The sequence below is a fragment of the Castor canadensis genome, chromosome 12 (genome assembly GCF_047511655.1).
Source record: "Castor canadensis chromosome 12, mCasCan1.hap1v2, whole genome shotgun sequence".
NCBI classification, from domain to species: Eukaryota; Metazoa; Chordata; class Mammalia; order Rodentia; family Castoridae; genus Castor; species Castor canadensis.
The window spans coordinates 80,617,371-80,636,693 of record NC_133397.1 but is presented as its reverse complement, the minus strand read 5'-3'; the positions used below and the strand labels follow the sequence as shown (position 1 = coordinate 80,636,693).

The following is a 19,323-nucleotide window of genomic DNA, read 5'->3' as shown; positions in this document are numbered from 1 at the left end:
ACCCCAACCAATACCCCTGCCCCTGATGTCACCCCTTCCTGGAACACACCCATCTTTCTCCCTATTTGACAGCTGTGCCCAGATCCCTGTTCCTCCAAGCTGCACCTAAGCCAGAGAGTGGCCTGCAATCAGCACATCTAGGCTGGTGCAGCCCCAGGGGTCCTGACATTGGGGAACCCACTGCTGACTTGTTGCTGAAGTATCCAGTCACCAGCATAGGTGACAGGCCATGTCTGATACCCAGGTGGATTCTAGTCCTGCCTTGCTACTGACCCAGGTTGGTCCGTGTCCTCTGGGGCTTTGTGTTCTTATCCACAAATGGAATAGACTCTCTGGCCAGCCAGGGCCTGGAGTCTGTGGGCACCTGCCTGGGGACTCTGAATGTGAGGACTTTACTGCCTACCTGTGTAACCAGGGGGCAGGGGGCAAGTAGGGCTCCCCATGTTACCAGCCAATGCCCACTCCTCACTCTGCTGAGTCACTGCCTGTCCCTGAGGTGCAGACTGGAGAGATTCCTGACGTAGGCTTGGTGAGGGACCAGAGCAGTGGTCCTGGACAAGAGAAAGATTCTGGAAATGGTGACCAGCATTTGTGCCCTGTCCACACCTATCCCCTGAGGCAGGAAAAACCCTCCTGAGAGTGGGTAAGCAGCCAGCCCTGTCCCCATAGCAACCGGGGGCAGAACTAAGGGCCAAGTAGGAGGCTTCCCAACTCAGCCTAGTACAGCCCCAGGAAAGGGTCCGTCCGCCTTGGCTGGGGGAACTGGAGATTGGTCATCTCAGTTCCTTGGGCCTAATGGTGGCCAGAAAAAAAACGAGCCCTTCTTGGCCCATTCCACTTCATCCCCATCCCCTGGGCACCCGGTACAGAGATGGAATCCTGGCAGGACATGCTGGGGGCTGGGAAGGGAGGCTACACTGCCCCACCCACTTTCTGGAGGGGAGCAAGGAAACTGGCTGGCTGGGAGGCAGTTCAGGGAGGAGAGAAACTCCCTGGGAAGGAGGGGCTCCTCTGTGGGTGCACGAGTTCCTCAGCGGGGAAGGGAGGCCCTGAAGACTCCGAGAGGATCAGGCCATGACCTGGATGGGAGCTTAAGCTCCATTCCTGCTCTGGAGCCTTCCCAGTGACCTGTGGGAACCATATACTCATGTCACCCCAGTTAGAGGAAGGGAGCTGAGGGGACAAACTGCTGTTCAGGTCCCTCAGCAGGTGGCCAAGGCACTTGAACACCCTTCTCCTAGCTGTATGCTCAGGCAGCCCCTTGCAAGGGTATCATCACAGGCAGTGCAACAAAGAGGTCCTTGGGACTTGGTCTCTCCACTCATGCTCCTGTGCAGTCGTGCTGATTGCTGACTGTACAAGGCCCAAGTTGAATGGGGCTGAAAGCTACCCTCACCTTACCAGCCTACTGAGGGTCTAGAGGACTTTATCCGCTCACAGGTGCCCCTTTCCCTCTTTTGCTCAGGGCTCTGCTACTTGAGTTTGGAACTGGGTCACAGTGGCACCAAGGTGTGGATGCCAATCACCACTTTACCTGGCTCCTCTGACAGAGTCTTGCAGGGGTCCTCCCACCCTTTCACAGGGCAACCCAGTACATCCCACTCCTGGGGTGGGGAGTGGTACAAGAAGCCACAAGCCAAATGTGGCTCTCTGAGCAGGCGTGTCCCAGCTGGCTAGGTTGGCACAAGATTCAGAGCACCCTCCCATTCAAAGGTGCCCAATCTTACTATGGGCTGCATTTTCAGTCAGGATCCAGAGGCTCTGTGAAACAGAGTGACTTGCTCATGGAGGACCCTGTTCAATCACCCCAGCTATTTCCAGAGCTTCCCACTGCTGCAGGGAGCAGGTTCATGTACCAGGCTGGACAAGGACACAGCCTGGCTACCAGGAAGTTCAGGAACACAAGTCGTGTCCTTTGGGATGTTCCCACCCCTGGGCAGATGGAGTCAAATTACAGAATCTTTGCCAGAAGGCTCTGGAATTTAAGGGATACAGGGTCTGCCTCCTGCTCCATGAGCCCTCCAGTTAGATCTTCATCAACACCCCCTCCAGTAGTCAAGGCTTTTGGGGTTCCAGGCACCCACACTAAGCCCTCTGCGGCCTCTTGTACTTGGGGGAAGCAACCCAGCTACATGGGGGTATACCAGGCTCAGCTCCTTGTGTCTGGAATCCAAACACAGTTGCCACAGCAGAGGTAACTCTGGATACAGCCTACTGCTGGTATGTGAGCCTTTGGCACCCACCAGGAGACCCTGAGCAGGGGTTCCAGCTCTGCCTCAGATAGGAGGGCAGGTCCAGAGATGAGCAGTGCCAGTCTGAGGACAAAAGATCTGGTTCTCCAGCCCCTGCTGGCCACGGCCCTTCTACAAAGGGTCACCTGTGACCCTCTGAACCTCTGTACCTGATCATCATTTAGGTCTATGAGTTCCTGAGCCCTGTAAGCCAGCAGAGTGGGTTGTATTGTCTTTAGCCTTCAGATGAGGAAATTGAGGCTTGGGGACAAAGTGACTTGAGTATGACAGAGCTGGGACCCCTGTTTTCTACCAGGTCCCCTAAACTGACCTGTTGCACACCTCCACTGCTACTGTCTGCATTACAGGATCTGAGAAGCAGACAGGTTGTGTGGGTTATCTTAGCATTACAGCAGTCCTGGACCTGAGTCACCCAGCCTCTGCTGGACTCTTGTAGGGACAGGGCACTCACTACCTCACATGGAGCCAGGCTATGGCAGAAGACTTCTGGGCAATGTGACACTGACCACACCTTTATCTCCTGGCGTTCCCACCCCAGCAACGACACAGAGTCTCCTCCACTTCTCATACCCCTGGGCCAGGAAGAGAGTGCAGAACATGCTGGAAGTCTACTTACTGGCCTTGGAGCTGAGATGTGCACCCATCAGCCTGGGATCCTTGGGCACAGGTCCCTGGGTCTAGAAGGAATTGTCTGGAGAGGCTGTGGTCAGGTTTCCAAAGACTCAGCAGGTCCCCTTTTTATGAGCCCGAGATCATATTACAGGGTTGATGATTAATTAGACGTTGTTGTCATGCATTGCAATCTCCGGGGAATTTCCTGATGACTTCTCTTGGCAGTAGACCTGTGGCAGCTGGCTGGCCTGAGAAAAGGAAGCACGGACTGGGGACAGGGTCTGGATAGGTTTTAAGGTAGTCCTCTCTCTGACTTCTCACCATCTGTATCTGGCTGTGCATTATAACTGCCCGAGGCCAGTTAATAAGTACTTGTGCCCAGCCCTGCCCCCCGCAGGCCCTGGTTCCATTGACCTGGGCATCAAGAGTATTAAAAAGCATTCTGATAGCTGGGCATAGTGGCTCATAATTGTAATCCCAGCTACTTGGGAGGCAGAGATTGGGAGGATTGCAGTTTGAGGCCAGTTAGGGCAGAAAGTTAGTGAGATCCCCATCTCAAGCAATAGGAGCATGCCTATCGTCCAAGCTATACAGACAGCATAAATAGGAAGATAAAAGTCCAGGCTGGTCCCAGGGGAAAAAAAAAACCTGTGAGACCCTATCTCAAAGGTTCAAAACAAAAAGAGCTGGAAGTCATGGCTTAGATGGTAGAGCCCCTGCCTAGCAAGAGTGCAAGGCCCTGAGTTCAAACTCACTAAGGGATGGGATTTTCATTTGTTTTTTGTTTTGCTTTCTTACAGTGCTGGGGATCAGAGCACATACTGTGCTCTACCACTGAGCTACATCCCAGCTGAATGCACCAAGGGATGACTAGCCCTGGCACATCCCTGGGGGGAGCTGGATGGTGATGCCCCAGACTGGGCTGGGAAATTGGCTTGGGTGGGAGAAGATGGGAATTTGGAGACCCAGGCTCTGCCCTTTGTGTTACCTGGGCAGCTCTCTGTCCTCCTCTCCTTTGGTGTCCTCAAGTATAAAACAGGAAGCCAGAATGAACTGAAAGGGGGGCCCTTTCAGTCAACATGCTGTGACTTTGCTCTTGGTGAGAGGGAGGTCAGTGACAGCAGCATGGCTCTGGCTTCCTCCAAAGACATTGCTGCAATGTCATGCCTCACCCCTGCCTGGCGCCTCACTTTCTGCCCTAGAAGGAGTTTGCCCATGGTCAAAGGCAAATAGTAAGGAGTCAATGCCAATCAAGTGAGCCCAAGGTTCAGTGATGGTCCTTGATGGTTTTAGTTGGCTCAGTTTCTAACCCTCCTACCCGCTCAGTTTATAGCCCTGACAGGCCCGGTCTGAGGGACCCAGGCTGAGTACCCTCTTGTGCCCTCAGGCCCTCTGACAGCCCCACCAGTCTCTGGGTGGTACTGTATCCCTACTCTCTCCTTCCCCGCCCCAGCTCCACCTGTAACATTGGCTGCCATGAGTTGCTCCCCAGAGCTGGAGCCAAGAGTACTTTGTTGATAGGCCACATTCCCACAAAAGAGATATGTATGGGACCTTATCAGGGAATCGGGTCTGTGGCTTCAACCTGTCTGGAAAATTACTGGGCAAGTTGTGACCTGAAGCCAGTAGGCAGAGAGATGTGGTCCCATTTGCAGGACCTTGATGTGGGGTGGGCACTGCAGCCTGCAGAGGCCAAAATCTAGTTGACAGAGTGCCAAGCCAACCCCACCACTCATGCCCATGTGAATTTATTTAATAAACAGGCAGGGTTTGGGACATGCCAGTCTAAAATATGGTACCTTGTCATTTGAGAAACAGCAGAAGCCCCTCTCTCCTTCCTTCACCCTTCTCCCTTCTTTAATCATAAGACTTCCATCTAGCTGGGAGTCAGGGGCTCACACCTGCAATCCTAGTATTCAGGAGGCAGAGATTAGGAGGATCAGAGTTGGAAGCCAGTCTAGGAAAATAGTTCTTGAGATGCTATCTCAAAAATACTCAATGCATAAAAGAGCTGGTGGAGTGGCCCAAGTGGTACAATGTCTGCCTAGCAAGTGTGAGGCCCTGAGTTCAAACCCCAGTACCACCAAACAAACAAACAAACAAACAAAGACTCCTATCCATACTTCTGAAGACAAGATGGTGGAGAATCAGAAAAAACAGGCCTTGTTATGCTCTGTGCATAACATAAACTAGGGAGTTTATTACCATTAGTTCACACACCTCTTTGTTCAAGCTCACTTCTATACCATAGTGTGTCCACACATACTGTTCACTTTCCTCCAAACCAAAGCAGAAACATACGCGCATTCCCCATTTCTTTGTGTCTTCATTCCTGACACAAAACTTTCATTAAATACACATCTTGTAATCTGTTTTATGTAGCCTGAGTCTCAGGCATGAACTTGGTGATGGGTGAGGAGAGATGATATTTTTCCTCCTCTAAGTCCAGTAGTATAATTTGATGGTCCCCATGGCAACTCCTCAGATAAATTCTATTTGTTGTAATTTTTCCCATTTTACAGAGGGGAAAAACCAAGGAATAAAGAGACTAAGCAGCCGGCTCATGCTCACAAGGCAGTAAGTGATAGAACTGGGATTTGGCCCAAGAATGGGGCTCAATAATTCGTGCGTTAACTGCCATGCTTGAACCCCACCATGGTTCCTCATTACTCAGGGCCCTCTAGTTATCATTTGTTAGTGTCTCCCCCACAGGATCCAGCTGACACCTAGTAGGAGCTTTACAAGTAGTAGCTGACTGGTTGCCTAAGTGTGTGCTGGAGGCTGCCCCACTGCACTTTTCCCTCTCCTTCAGTACAATCAGCACAGCAAAGCTGGTGCCTGGCAAGTCCTGGTTGTAAATGTTTGTTCCCAGAAGGACTGACCCTGCCAGAAAGGAAACCTAGGAACTTTGAAAGTCATGATGGCGGCCTCTGCTGGCTTTAGTCAGTACTGCAGGATGAACTGAGGCCCTGGGAGCCCTCAAAGCCTGGAAGGGGTACCTCCTAGGGGATGAGGTTTCTGAGGCCTCTGTACCCCCTCCCCCAATGGTAGCTCCCCACGCACCACCCACGGTGGGCTTATCACCTCATGGGGACCTCTCTGCTGCAGAGAGAGCCCTCAGAGACCCAGGCCCTATCATTGCAAAGTGGTTTTGTCGTTGTTGTTGTTTTGGTGGGGTTTTTTTTTGGTGGTACTGAGATTGAAACTCAGGGCTTCATGCTTGCAAAGCAGGCACTCTAACTCTTGAGTAACACCTCCAGTACATTTTGCTCTGGTTATTTTAGAGATGGGGGTCTTGCAAACTATGTGGCCTGGGCTGGCTCCAAACTGATCCTACTGAGCTCAGTCTTCCAAGTAGCTAGGATTATAGGCATGAGCTACCTGGTTACAACGTACTTTTGTGTGGGCCATCTAATCCATGCCTCCTGGCTCTGAGGAACTGGACAGGCAAGGAAGCTATAGGCTCACTCAGGAACCTGCAGCCAAGAAGGCCCCAAATGGGGAACCATTAGACAGCACAGCCTCAGCCATCAGGCCCTGAGACCCCTCACTCTTATACTGGCACTCATCTGTCTTCCAACCCAACTGAAATTGTGGGGGAACAGTGGGAGGGGGGAACTACCAATCCAGGAAACCAGCCTCTTGAACAACAGGGCTATGAGCATAAGTGGTCAGCAGGGATCTGTCTGGGCCAAATAAGACAGGACTTCTTTAAAAGCTGCCCATCTACGGGGAGAGGAAGGGGGCGAGGGGCAGGGGGAGAAACGGCCCAAACAATGTATACACATATGAATAAGTGAATAAAAAGAAAGTTGCCCATCTAGCCGGGCACCAGTGGCTCATGCAGAGATCAAGAGGATCAAGGTTTGAAGTCAGCCTAGGCAAATAGTTTGCAAGACCCTATCTCAAAAAAAGTACAAAAAAGGGTTGAAGGAGTGGCCCAAGAAGTAGAGCACCTGCCTAGCAAGCCTGAGATCCTGAATTCAAACCCCAGTACCATCACAAAAAAAGTTGCTCATCTAAGACTGGAGGTGTGGCTCAAGTGGTAGGGCACCCTAGTATCTCAAGGTAAAAAAAAGATTAAGAAAAGAAAAAAGCTGCCTGTGTGAAGTTGGGTGTGATGGTGTATGCCTATAATTCCAGCTCTTGGGAGGTAGTGGGTGAGGGAGGAGAATCACCAGTTCAAGGCCAGTCTGTGTTACATAGTAGGACCCTGCCCCCTCCCCCCAAAAAAAGAAAGAAAAAAGAAAAAAATGGGGGGAGGAATTGCATCTGTACTAAACATGTATAGGCTTTTTTTTTTTCATTTTCCCCTCAACAATACAGTACAACCACTACTTAGGTAGCTTTCCACTGCACTAGGTACTGTAGGAAATCTAGAGATGATTTAAAGTTAATGGGGGCTGGAGATCTGGCTCAGATGGTAGAGTGCCTGCCTAGCAAGCGTGAGGCCCTGTGTTCAAACCCCAGTACTGCCAAAAAAAAAAAAAATCACAGATCTTCTTGCTGGTGGAGTGGATCAAGTGGCAGAGTGCTAGCAAGCGTGAACCCCTGATTTCAAACTCAAATAAATAAAGTTAATGAGAGGATTGCATAGGTTAAATGCCATTTTATATAAGGCACTTGAAATCCATGAGTTTTGGTATCCACAGGGGTCCTGGAACTGTCACCACAATAACATGTATAACCTCAAAGTGTGATTTAAGAGACTCAAAGAGCACCCACCTACTCTTCCATTCACATGAAGCTCAGGCATGACTCAAGTGGTAGAGTGCTTGCCTAGCAAGCGCAAGTTCAAACTTCAGCACTGCCAAGAAAAGGAAGAAGAAGAAGAAGAAGGAGGAGGAGGAGGAGGAAGAGGAAGAAGAGGAGGAGGAGGAGAGGGGAAGGGGAAAGGGGAAGGGGAAGGGGAAAGGGAAGGAGAAGGGGAAAGGGAAGGGGAAGAAGAAGAAGAAGGAGAAGGAGAAGGAGAAAGTCAGGAGAAAAGGAGGAGGAGGAGGAGAGGAAGAGGAAGGGGAAGAAGAGGAGGAGGAGGAGGAGGAGGAGGAAGAGGAGAAGAAGGAAAGTCAGGAGAGAAAAGAAAGTCAACGACACATAAATTGGATCTATGTTGGCTGAATTTCTGTCCAGTCCTAATAAATACTCTTTTGATTGAGCTGACAAATGATGGCGCATCTGAGAGTTTGGCCAACACTGCCACCTGCTGGAGAGGGTGGGACTGACTGCAGGTCTAGTACAAAGGCATTGGGCCAGTGTGTTCCCGGTCACACACTTTCAGTCACCAAGTTGGCCTCGCCACAAGCATCCTAACAACTCTGGGGGAGTCTAAGAATCCTGGGGTCGATAGCTGGACCCCACCCTGGGCCTTAAGGGGTAGGAGAGGAGGACCAGTGCAGGCCAGCAACTAGCCAGACCCTAGTGAGGTCATGCAGGTACTTTTATCCTGTCCACCCTACCCAGATCTTTCTGGGTCCTGACTCTGCTATGTGCCTCCACTGTCCTGGGCCCTCCAGGCTCCTGCCCAGCCAGCACTGGAGTGCCTGTTAAGTAGTGAGTGCAGACCCTGCCAGGGAGGGGAACTGGAGGGGAGAAGGAGGGAGCATGAGCCTTTCCTGTTTTCATTTCCTGTTTTCCTTCACTCTGTGTGCACCTCAGCTCACTCACAGCTGCCAGAGTTTTTGTCCCAGGAGATGACAGTGGTGCCTGCTGTGTGTGTGTGTGTGTGTATGTTGTGTGCACATGTAGGTCTAACAGAAATTAAATGAGTACCTACTGTGTGCCAAGCACTGTCCTAATTCTGGACCAGAATTCTAACCAGAATTGAAGAAAACCCAATCTTTGTCCTTCAGCCACTGAGCGCGTGCCCTGAGGTTTAGGTAAGTGCTACATAAGTGCCTAAATGTCAGCGAGAGTCATTATGTTCAGTGAAGGTGACGGGTCTGTGGAGGAACAAATATTAAAATCGAGCCTTGCCAGAGACTTAGGATTTCAAAAGGGAAGGAAGGAAAGGAAAGTGCTCCAGGAAGAAGGAACAATCTCTGCAAAGGTATAGAATGTGTTTGAACCCAGTGATGCATGGTTGTAGCTGCTGGGATCAGGATTGCTTGCATATAGGACACAAAAGAATATGGCTTTGCCAGGCAGTGGTGGCTCATGCCTGAAATCCTAGCTACTTGGGAGGCTGAGATCAAGAGGATAGAGGTTTGAGGCCAGCCCAGGGAAATACTTCTTGAGACTCCATCTCCAAATAACCAGAGCAAAATGGGTTGGAGGTGTGGTTTAACCGATAGAGCACCTGCTTTGCAAGTGTAAGGCCCTGAGTTCAACATACACCCCCTCCCAGTGCCACCAAAATACCCCAGAGAATAGTGGTTTAAACAAGGTATTTATTTCTTTTTCACTTAAAATAAGCTAAAGGTAAGCAGAGCAGGGTAGCACTGACAGCTCCATGGTCTCAAGAGTCCCAGGCTCTCTCCACTTTTCTGGTCTGCCATTCTAGCACTGGCCTCCGTACTTCGGTCACAAAAAGACTTTGAAGTCTGGTTAACACATTAACAGGCAACAGAAAGGAGAAAGACCCCAGGGGCATTCCTTTCAGTTAAGCCAGTTCTCTATTAACTGAGCTTGGGTAGTACTTTCATCTCATTGGTCAGCACTTTGTCACATGACCATAACTAGCTGTAAGAGAAGCTGAAAATGAAGTTTTTATCAGGAAGAGAAGTTAAAACATGAGTTATATTATTAAGGAGGAGGGAGAAGATGGATATTGGGTGGGTGGCTACCACTGTCTAGCCCAGTGGTACAGTGGAGCAATGGTCCTTCGGTGTGTGGGGAGAGGGGACATCAAGGCCATACTGGGGAGGGTTTGGACTCTACTGTGTAGGAAACAGGGATTGCTGAGGGATTCTGAGCAGGAGCTGAGGTCAAGGAATCTGAAAATGATAGGCTTGTAGGAAGAGCAATGGGGCATATGTTCATTAGTTTTCTGTTACTGTAACAAATACCTAAGATAAACCAACTGAAAAAATGGAAAGGTTATTTTGGTGCAGTTTTGGAGGTTTCAGTGTGTAACTGATTAGCTCCATTCCTTTGGGCCTGTGACAGCACAGTCCATCATGGTGGGAGCCTGTGATAGAGGCAGCCTCTGGTGGCCAGATGCTGAAGAGAACAAGAAAGAGACTGAGACTCCCCAGTCCTCTTCAAGGGAACAGCTCCAAAGACCTAACTTCCTTCTATTAGGCCCCACCACCTAAAGGCTCCACCACTTCCCAGATGCACCAAACTGAAGACCAAGCCTTCAACACGTGGGCCTTTGGGGGCCATTGTAGATCCAAACTAGAACAAGGCAGGATAAGAGAAGGATGAGTGGAGGTGAGGGCATGAGTTAGGGAAGGTTATAGTAGGAGAGTCAAGGCTAAACCCTGGAGACAGTGGGAGGTAATGACTGGTATCAGGGGAGGGACACAGACCTGCCGGGCAGACATAGGTCTGAGAGGAATATAGTACGCTCCAGGGATTAGTGTCTGAGACAGCTGCAAGCCATTGAATCAGATGACTCAAAGGCACCTGAGAACCCAGGTGGAAGACTGACGACAGGACAGGAGGCAGAGATTAGGAGGATCAAGGTTCAAAGCCAGCCCCCGGCAAATACTCAACACAAAAAAAGGACTGGCAGAGTGGCTCAAGAGTGGAGCACCTGCCTAGCGACTGTGAGGCCCTGAGTTCAAACCCCAGTTCTGCCAGAAAAAAAGAAAAGAGGTGTGGCATTAAGGAGAACTGAAACTGAAACCCTTTTATTCAACTGGAGCCCTGAAAGGGCTGATCGCTCCAGAACGAATCTACCCACCAAACTGGGGACGTGACCATGAATCTTGTCTTGGCTTAGGGTTCTGAGTGGGAAAAAAGTTTCCTGGGAAAAATAAAAACTTAAAACCAAAACTATTCATGGAGATGACATCCAAATTTATAATATTCATATGGCAAAGAATTCCCAAGCTAAAAAGTGAAATGTTCCCCCATGAAGTCTTAGAGTTTGGCAAACAATTACAAACCATGTCTGAGGCCATTTTTCCCAACTGAGGATACACAGGACTCCGACAGAACAAAACAGTCCCCTAGAGATGAACTCACACACAACAGCTACGAACTACAAAAAGAAAACATCTACCATGAAGGAAGGTCGGTCATCAGGTCAATGATCATCTCCATGAACTCGGGATAGCAGGACAAGCTGAAAGAGATAAAGCTGGTATGCTAACAAGGATAGAAATCATTCTGGATATAGAATTCTAAAAACATAGTAAAAGCATAGAGGAAAGGGCAGGCACTATGCCTCATACCTGTAATCCCAGCTACTTGAGGCAGAGATCAGGAGGAGCCCGAAGTCTGAGGCCAGCCTGGGCAAAAAGTTAGAGAAACCCCCATTTCAATAAACAAAGTGGGCATGCTAATTCATCTCTTCATGAGGCTTAGGTAAGAGGACCTTGGTCCACGGCCAGCTCTGAACAAAAATGAGAGACCCTATCTGAAAAGTAACTAAAGTAAAAAGGGCTGAGGTTATGGCTTGCTAGGCAAGGTTACAGGCATGCCTATAATCCTAAACTACCCAGGAGGAAGAGATCAGGAGGATCACAGTTCAAAGCCAGTCTGAGCAAATAGCTCATCAGACCCCCATCTCTAAAACACCCATCACAAAAAGGGCTGGTGGACTGACTCAAGACGTAGGCCCTGAGTTCAAGCCCAAGCACTGCAAAAAAAAAAAAGAAAAAAAGAGGAAGGAATAAGTTGACAGTGAAAGGCTAGGATACTACGAAAAAGGACAAATTTGAAAGGAACCCAGAACCTGATTGAGACAGATCAAAGGGATCCACCATTTATTGGGGTAAGTCCTCCCTGGGACACTGTTAAGCACTGTTAAATACTATTAAGTAGTGCTAAATGCTATTAGAATTTTTAGTTCCGTATTGCGTTTTTGTTGAGCCTTTATTGTAAGTACCCTTTTTATTCTCTCTCTCTCTTTCTCTCTCTCTCTCTCTCTCTCTCTCTCTCTCTCTCTCTCTCTCTCGGCAGTGGGATTTGAATTCAGTGCCCTGAACTTGCTAGGCAGGGTAAATGCTCCACCACTTGAGGCATGCCTCCAACCCTTTTTGCTTTAGTTATTTTTTCACATAGGGTCTTCTTTTGGTCTGTATCAGCCTTGAATTGTGATCCTCCTACTTATGCTGTCCACTTAGCTGTGATTATAGATATGAAGCACCATGCCCAGTTTATTTGTTGAGTGGAGGTCTCACTAACTTTTTTCCCCCAAGATGGCCTTGAACTGCAGTCCTTCCAATCTCCACTTCCCAAGTGACTGGGATTACCAATACGAGCCACCTCACCCAGTTTTTTGACAGGCCTTTCCTTATGCCTGGCAGCCTATGGTGGGGAGCTGTTAGACAAGCAGCTCCTTTACTGACAACTGGCAGAACTGCCCTCGTGGCAGCCCAGCTGTTTTGGTCACTTTAAAATCACTCTGAGGACACTCCAGCAGCTTCAGAAGACTGCTACAACCATGGCCGACCATTAGTCATAACCATTCCAGACAGCCTGCACCAGCCTTGGAAAGCAGCTCTGTAAGTAAAACAAGCCTCAGTGAACTTTAGAGGACCCTGCAGCTGTTTTCACTCAAGCCAGAGGGGGCACACTTACCCCACTGGCTCAACAGAAGGTTTATGACTGATGCAGATTACAATCCCATATTTGCATGAAGAACTGTGTTGCAAGGCTTGTGATTGCATACAATCATGACTTTTGCCTGCCATGCTCCCTTTTGGTTATTTAACCAGGTCACTCACACACTTTTTGGAGTTTTGTCAGAAGATCCTCTTCTGTGTGATCTCCCTGGTGTTTCAACATTAGGCTTCAATAAAAACTCTCTTGGGTAGTCTCTAACGTGTCTTCAAAAAAATGGCAGCAGGGGAGGCAGTCACAACAGCAGGAGCAGAGGTGGCAGTAGTGGCAGCAGCAATAGGAGCAGCTGGAGAGGCCAGGAGAGCAATCAGGGCCAATTGCTGTGACACTAGAAACATCCAGGGTCAGTGGAAGTACTGGGAATGCAAAGAGATGACAGAGAGCTCAGATTATGAAGGTGAAGACTGTAAAGAGTCAAAGTCAGGAAACCGTCTGCCCCAGTTGCTAAAAGAGTTCCAGAGAGCTGCCAAGCATGTGGAGCCCAGTGGCTCCTGAACCCAAGGTTCAGTAGCTGTAACACTAGCCCTCATAGCTATGGGAAACACTGGCTGCTGTATGGAGCTGAGGACCCTGGTGCCTAGAGGTCAGGAGTTGTAATGCCAGTCAACACTTCCTACCACCAGTGTTAGCTGCTACTGAGAGCCAAGGATTCTACAAGCCACTGAGTGTTGGGCCTCTCGTAACCAAGGCTCAGAGCACTGACCCTTGACCTCAAGAATTAGGAGCCTTAAGTCTGTATTCCTCAGGATCAAGAGCCACAAACCTCAGAGTCTATTCGTAGCCCCTTGACACTCAAGGGCCCACAATAGCTGACACCGAGTAACTCATCCTTTGACTATCTGTGAGTTTCCATCTGGACAGAGCAAAAGAACTCAGTTGACTGTTTTGTGGCATGATCACTCATGATTTTTTTTTCATATCAGACTACGAAATTGTAAACATACCTCTGTCTCCCATTGAAAATCATTGTTTCAGGGTTTTTTTTTTTTTTCTAAAGGAACCATGGAAATGAAAAATTTAGTCACTGAATATAAAAACATAATGGTCAGGTGAGTCAACAAATTAGGCAGAGTTGAGCTGAGAATCGTGAACTGGAAGGCAGAGCTGCAGAAATTCATCAGGACACAGCACTCTGGGAAACAGCTGGAAAATTTGGGAGCCAGATGTATATTGATAAGAAGTAAACTAAACTCAATGTGTAATAGTGAGTGTCCCTGGTTATCATTTGGGGCATTATAAATCATCCCAATCTTTGTGAAATAAAAGACCAACCATTTTATTATATTCGTAGGTTCTGTGTGTCAGGGATTCTTACAAGGCACAGCAAGAATGGTTTGACTTTACTCTTTTTGATGTCTCAGGTCTCAGCTTGAATTACAGAGGATGACACAAATGACTGAAGACTGGAAGCATCGGAGGCTTCTTCACCCACATGTCTGGCTCCTGAGCTTGGATCTCAAAGCTTGTGCTGAATGAGACTGTTGACTGTAGCACCTTCAAATGGCCTGTCCATGGGAGGATCCAGGGAACAAGTGTTCCAAGAAACCAGGGAGAAGGTGCATGCCTTCTCTGTCTTAGCCTCAGAAGTCACCAAGTGTTACTTCCAGAGCATTCTGTTGATTAAACAAGTCACAAAGGTCAGCTCAGATTTCAGAGGAGAATTAGATACCCCCTCATTTTTTTTTTTTTGGCAGCACTGGGGTTTCAACTCAGGGCTTCATGCTTGCTAGGCAGGTGCTCGACTGCTAGAGCCACTCCTCCAACCCTTTTTGGTGATGTTTTTTTTTCAAGATAGGGTCTTGCAAACTATTTCCCCAGGCTGGCTTCAAACTATGATCCTCCTGATTTGCTGAACTGCAATCTTCCTGATAAATGCTCCTGAGTAGCTAGGATTACAGGTATGAGTCACTGGCATCCAACCAGACTCCACCTCTTGATGGGAGAGTGTCAAGGTCGTACTGCAGAAGAGCATGTGGGATAAGAGATATGGTTGCCTCTATCTTTGGAAAATATGGTCTGTCACAATGAATAAAAGTACTCATCCATTTGTAAATCTAAATAGTCATTGGTTTCATCGACAACAATATGGGTAATTTATAATGTTCAAAATCAGATGGAAGCTGGGCACCAGTGGCTTACGCCTATAATCCTACCTACTCAGGAGCATATATCAGGAGGATTGCAGTTCAGCAAATAGGTTTGCAAGACCCTATCTTGAAAACGCCCAACACAAAAAAGGGCTGGGGAAGTGGCTCAAGTGGTAAGAGCACCTGCCTAGCCAAACTCCAGTGCCACCAAAAAAAAAAAAAAAATCAGCTGGAAACAAATTATTAGGTGATAATATATGGAAATGGGGGGGTGGATGATTGGAATTGAAGCTATTATGGTTCATGGCATTATTTGGGAGGGGCACAAAGGATATTAATTTTACCCCTTAAGTCAGATATGCTTGATAGAAATATAAATGAGCCACTAAAAGAGCCAACAGCCCTGAGGGCAGGAGGCAGGTCGGAAGCCTACTTTCTCCAAGACTGATTCTTCACACACTAATCTCATTATATTGTCACATCAACACCAAGAGGTAAATACAAACAGCCTTCCATATCTGCGTTTCCACATCTATAGATTCAACCAACTGCACATCCAGAATAGTCTAAAAAAACCAAAACTGGCCAGGTACAATGATCCATGCCTGTAATCCTAGCTACTCAGGAGGCAGAGGTTAGGAGGATCGCAGTTCAATACCAGCCTGGACAAAAGGTTAGTGACACCCCATCTTAACCAATAAAAAGCTGGGCACAATGGCCCACATCTGTCCTCCCAGTGCACAGGGAAGCATAAATGGGAGGATCATGGTCCAAACCCAAATGGGCATAAAGTGAGACTCAATCTGAAGAATAATTAAAGCAAAAAGAACTGGAGGAGTGGCTCAAGTGGTAGAGCTCCTGACTCAAGTACAAGGCCCTGAGTTCAAACCCCAGAACTAACAAAAACAAAAACTGCATCTTTACTGAAAATACATAGACTTTTTATCTTGTTGTTTCTCCCTAAACAATGCAATGTAACAACTGTTTCCATAGCATTGACCTTGTATTGGGTATTATAAATCATCTAGAGATTTAAAGTGTGAATACCATGCCATTTTATATAAGAGAATTGAATATACATGGGTTTTGGTATCTGTGGGGGTCCTGGAACCAATCCCCTAAGAACAATGAGGGACAATGGTACTCTCATTTCACAGATAAGGAGAGTGAGGCTCAGAGAGTTTAGTGGCAGGCCCAAGGCCACACAGTAAGGGGCAGGGCTGGAAGTTAAATCTGACTCTCACTCTAGTGCCTTTGCACTGCAGAGGAAACTGTGCTCCTGATCTATGACCTAACAGACATCTGGTCTCACCCACAGGGGTCATGCTGCAGAGTGGGGTTTAGACTAGAGGGCGCCAGGCCCTGCAGGGCAGGCATCGATTGCCACCCTCCATCTGTAGCTGCTCTCTCCTCCTCCATGGCCAGGAGGAGCAGTTTCATGAAGCTCAGAGTCCATCTCACAGCGGCTCTCAGCTCCTCACTCAGGGTCAATCCAGGGACTGGGCAGAAAAAGCTTCCTGAGTGGTGGGAGGTGGGGGTGCAGTGGCATCAGCCTGTAGTACCAGCTTCTTCGGGTGCTGAGGCAGAAGGATCACTTGAGCCCAAGAATTCGAACTCCCCTCTGGGAGAGAAAGGGAAGAGGAGAGGATGGGATGGGAGGGGAAGGGAGGGAGGAGAGAGGGAAGGAGGGAAGGAGGGAGGGAGGGAAGGAGAGAAGGAGGGAGGGAGGGAGGAAAAGGGAAAAGACAAAAAGCTTCTTGGAATGCACCAGGCTGAGACCCAGAACCATGCTCCACTCAGCCCTCCCAAAGCCCCTCAGGTTGCCAGGGACCCAAAGCCTGCCCAGCTTTTTCTCTGGACCAGATGCCCTTCCTGCCTTCCCAGTGACTGGCCACTCTTTCATGGTAAGAGTTGGTCCTTGGCTGCGTGTGGAGGGCAGTCAGTGGATGGGGTGGGATGGGAAGGAATGTTGGGAAGGCAGGCCCAAGCTCTGCCCACCATCCACTGATCCTTTCCCAGAGGAAGCCATGAACTGATAAAGAATGCATGAGCTCCAGACCCAGGGTCTTTGGCTTGTCGTGTGCAAAGACTACACAGGCTTTCATGAGAAAGCTGCAAAACATAAAACATTATCTCTTTGGGAGGAATGCACAAACTATATTGATTGGGGCACAAACTACAGATTGATGCCAGTTCTGCACCACCTCCATGAGGGCATGTGTGGAATGAACTATGGTATCCAAATCCTAATCCCAAATCTCCACAAAGCTCTGGGTTGGTTCTTCAGTTCCAAGGACTCGCTGATAACCGTGATTACAGTGTGATAATGGCTCTGTTTCTGTGTTGAGCACTCCTCCTATTTCTAGCTCCTTTCACAACCTAGAGAGCGCTATGCACATTTGACAGATAAGGAAACTGAGGTTACTGAGGTTAGGTAACTTGACCAAGGTCACATATTTAGAAAGTGATGGAACTTTTCAAAATACTAAGCTAGGGAAATGCTCATCATTTGTAGAGAGGTTTTCAATGCGGTGTAAGAACACTGGTTTCCAGTTAACCCTCTGTTCCCCAGAAAAGTGAATTCCCCAGAACACTCTGCTCCCTGTGCCTGTGTGCATGCATGCACTTGACATTCTGATTATCAGAGCTCGTGGTAAACAGCAGACCACAGGAAGAAAAGTGTACAGAAATCAGCAACGGCATTCTCTGAATTTAGTGTGAGATTGGAGATCCCCAGACAAAAGGCAGCAAAATATACTTCCTTCAAAGCTGTATCCAGCACCATTAGGGACACAAACATCCACTGGGGCCCCTCCTGAACCCTTTGCTCTCACAGGGAGCCGACCCAGGGTTGGTGATGGATCACCTCCCTCCACAAGGCCGCAGTACTGAAGAAAAAGCCAGAGGCAGGCAGGGCAGATGATGCTCCATCACCCATTCCCAGTGTGGTTCTGAGTAGGCTTCTGTCCCTCTCTGGATCTTTGCACATCTGTCAAATCAGACAGCAGCAGGCTGCAAAGGGCTTAGAGGAAAATATTATGGATTTCTCTCATGGCTGATGCCCTCCTACCCTGAGGATGCTCCTTCCTCTAAGGGCTCTTGGACCTTGGGGACTCCAGGTGGGAACATTCATGGGAAGCAGGAAGGGCCCCCCTAAAGACTCTAGAGTCCAGTGAGTCAGGAGCCTTCAACCTCCCTCTACAAGGCTTCCCAGGGTGGGAGCATCCCCAGCCCTGCCCTGGGCATACAGCCACCCCTAGTCTCCCTACTTCTCTTTGGTAGACTAGAGATACCCCAAGACTGACTCCTTAGCAACCCTACACTGAGTGAGCCCAGTTCACAGGGCAGGTGCATCACAAGCCGATGTATATATCCATGCCCATCACACCACTAGCCCGGTGCTCTAAGGTGGAGGTGAGGGACCCTTGGGCACCAACCCTTTGGGGTTAGGTCTAGTGCAGCTGTTGCCACCCCTCAGTGACAGATGCATGTCTGGGCACAAGGCTAGACAGGCTCCCCACAACATTTCACAACAATGCAGAATTAGATCTGTTCCCTGTCTTGGCTTCAATTCTTCATTATCTTATTATTATTTTTTGTTTATTTATTCACATCAAGTCTTCATTATCTTAAACAGGAAACGTTCCTAGCTGTCTCTTGGGAGTCAAAGGCTCCCTTCACCCCTTGGAATTAACAGGTGGCCTCCCCTCCCCACCTCCAAACCACTTATCATAATATTGAACATCAGTATTAGTAGCTGCTTAAAGCCCCCGAGAATGGCCCTGTGGTCACAGGACCACCTTGATGCCTTCCTCCCAGACCTCTCACACAATACAGCAATTAAAGGGGACATTGCCAGGCCTTCTAATAGGTCACTGGTCATGTCTAAGCAGTTCTGCCCACACCACCCCACAATGTTGTCCTAGAGCCCCAGCATGGGACTTAGTGGGGTACAGACAGGTGTATTCGTCTTCAGATAGCTCACCCTGCATGCTCCTGACCTTGGCCATTTTCAGAGCTTGTCCTTGTGGATAGAAAGCATCAGCCAGGCTTGGTATACAACAGTGTCCCAGCCATCTTTCTGTCTGTAGGACTCTTCTGTGTGAGAGCAGCTGCATGCCAGCCTGCCTGGAGCTCATGATGGTCCCGCTTACAGGGCAAATTTTATGCTGAGACAGCAGCTGGGCTCAAGCAGCAGTGCAGCAGGAGCAAGCCCGGCTGGGCCAGGTGTTCTGGGCGGCCAGGGAGATGAGCCAGCACCATCTCCTTCCCACACCTGTCCTGAAGTCAGGATGAACTTGAGGCCAACAGAGTCTCTGAGCCAGAGAGTTCCTGAGTCTGCAGAGCCTGAGTCATACCTCAAGACTGAGGGGGAACCTGCAGCTGAGACTGGGTCTGGATGGACCACTGTCCACAGTGACCTTCAGAATGGACAAGCAGGTGAGGGGAGTCCTGAGGGACTGATCTACTTCACCTTGGTAGTTCAGCCTGAAAAAAATGATTAAATCAAAAACTGTAGATCAATGTTTCTCTCCAGGTGAATGCCAGTTCAGTAAAGCGCTGTTAATTTGGGCCTCTCACTGACTACTAGGATGCTGGCCAGAGGGCACGAGTAACCAAACCAAGGGACCTGGAAGTGA

General features: G+C 48.8%; 1 protein-coding gene across 1 annotated transcript in view; it reads right to left on the bottom strand.

Annotated features, from left to right (window-relative positions):
- Positions 1 to 19,323, bottom strand: part of Neurl3 (neuralized E3 ubiquitin protein ligase 3) — a 28,492-nt gene that overhangs the window by 4,341 nt on the left and 4,828 nt on the right. Inside the window, exons 2-7 of the mRNA XM_074050222.1 lie at positions 18,669 to 19,171; positions 13,941 to 14,209; positions 12,701 to 12,916; positions 11,204 to 11,260; positions 11,032 to 11,094; positions 2,869 to 3,112 (exon numbers count right to left, since the gene is read on the bottom strand). The gene's annotated coding sequence lies outside the window, so the exon portion shown is untranslated. The remainder of the gene's footprint in view (positions 1 to 2,868; positions 3,113 to 11,031; positions 11,095 to 11,203; positions 11,261 to 12,700; positions 12,917 to 13,940; positions 14,210 to 18,668; positions 19,172 to 19,323) is intronic.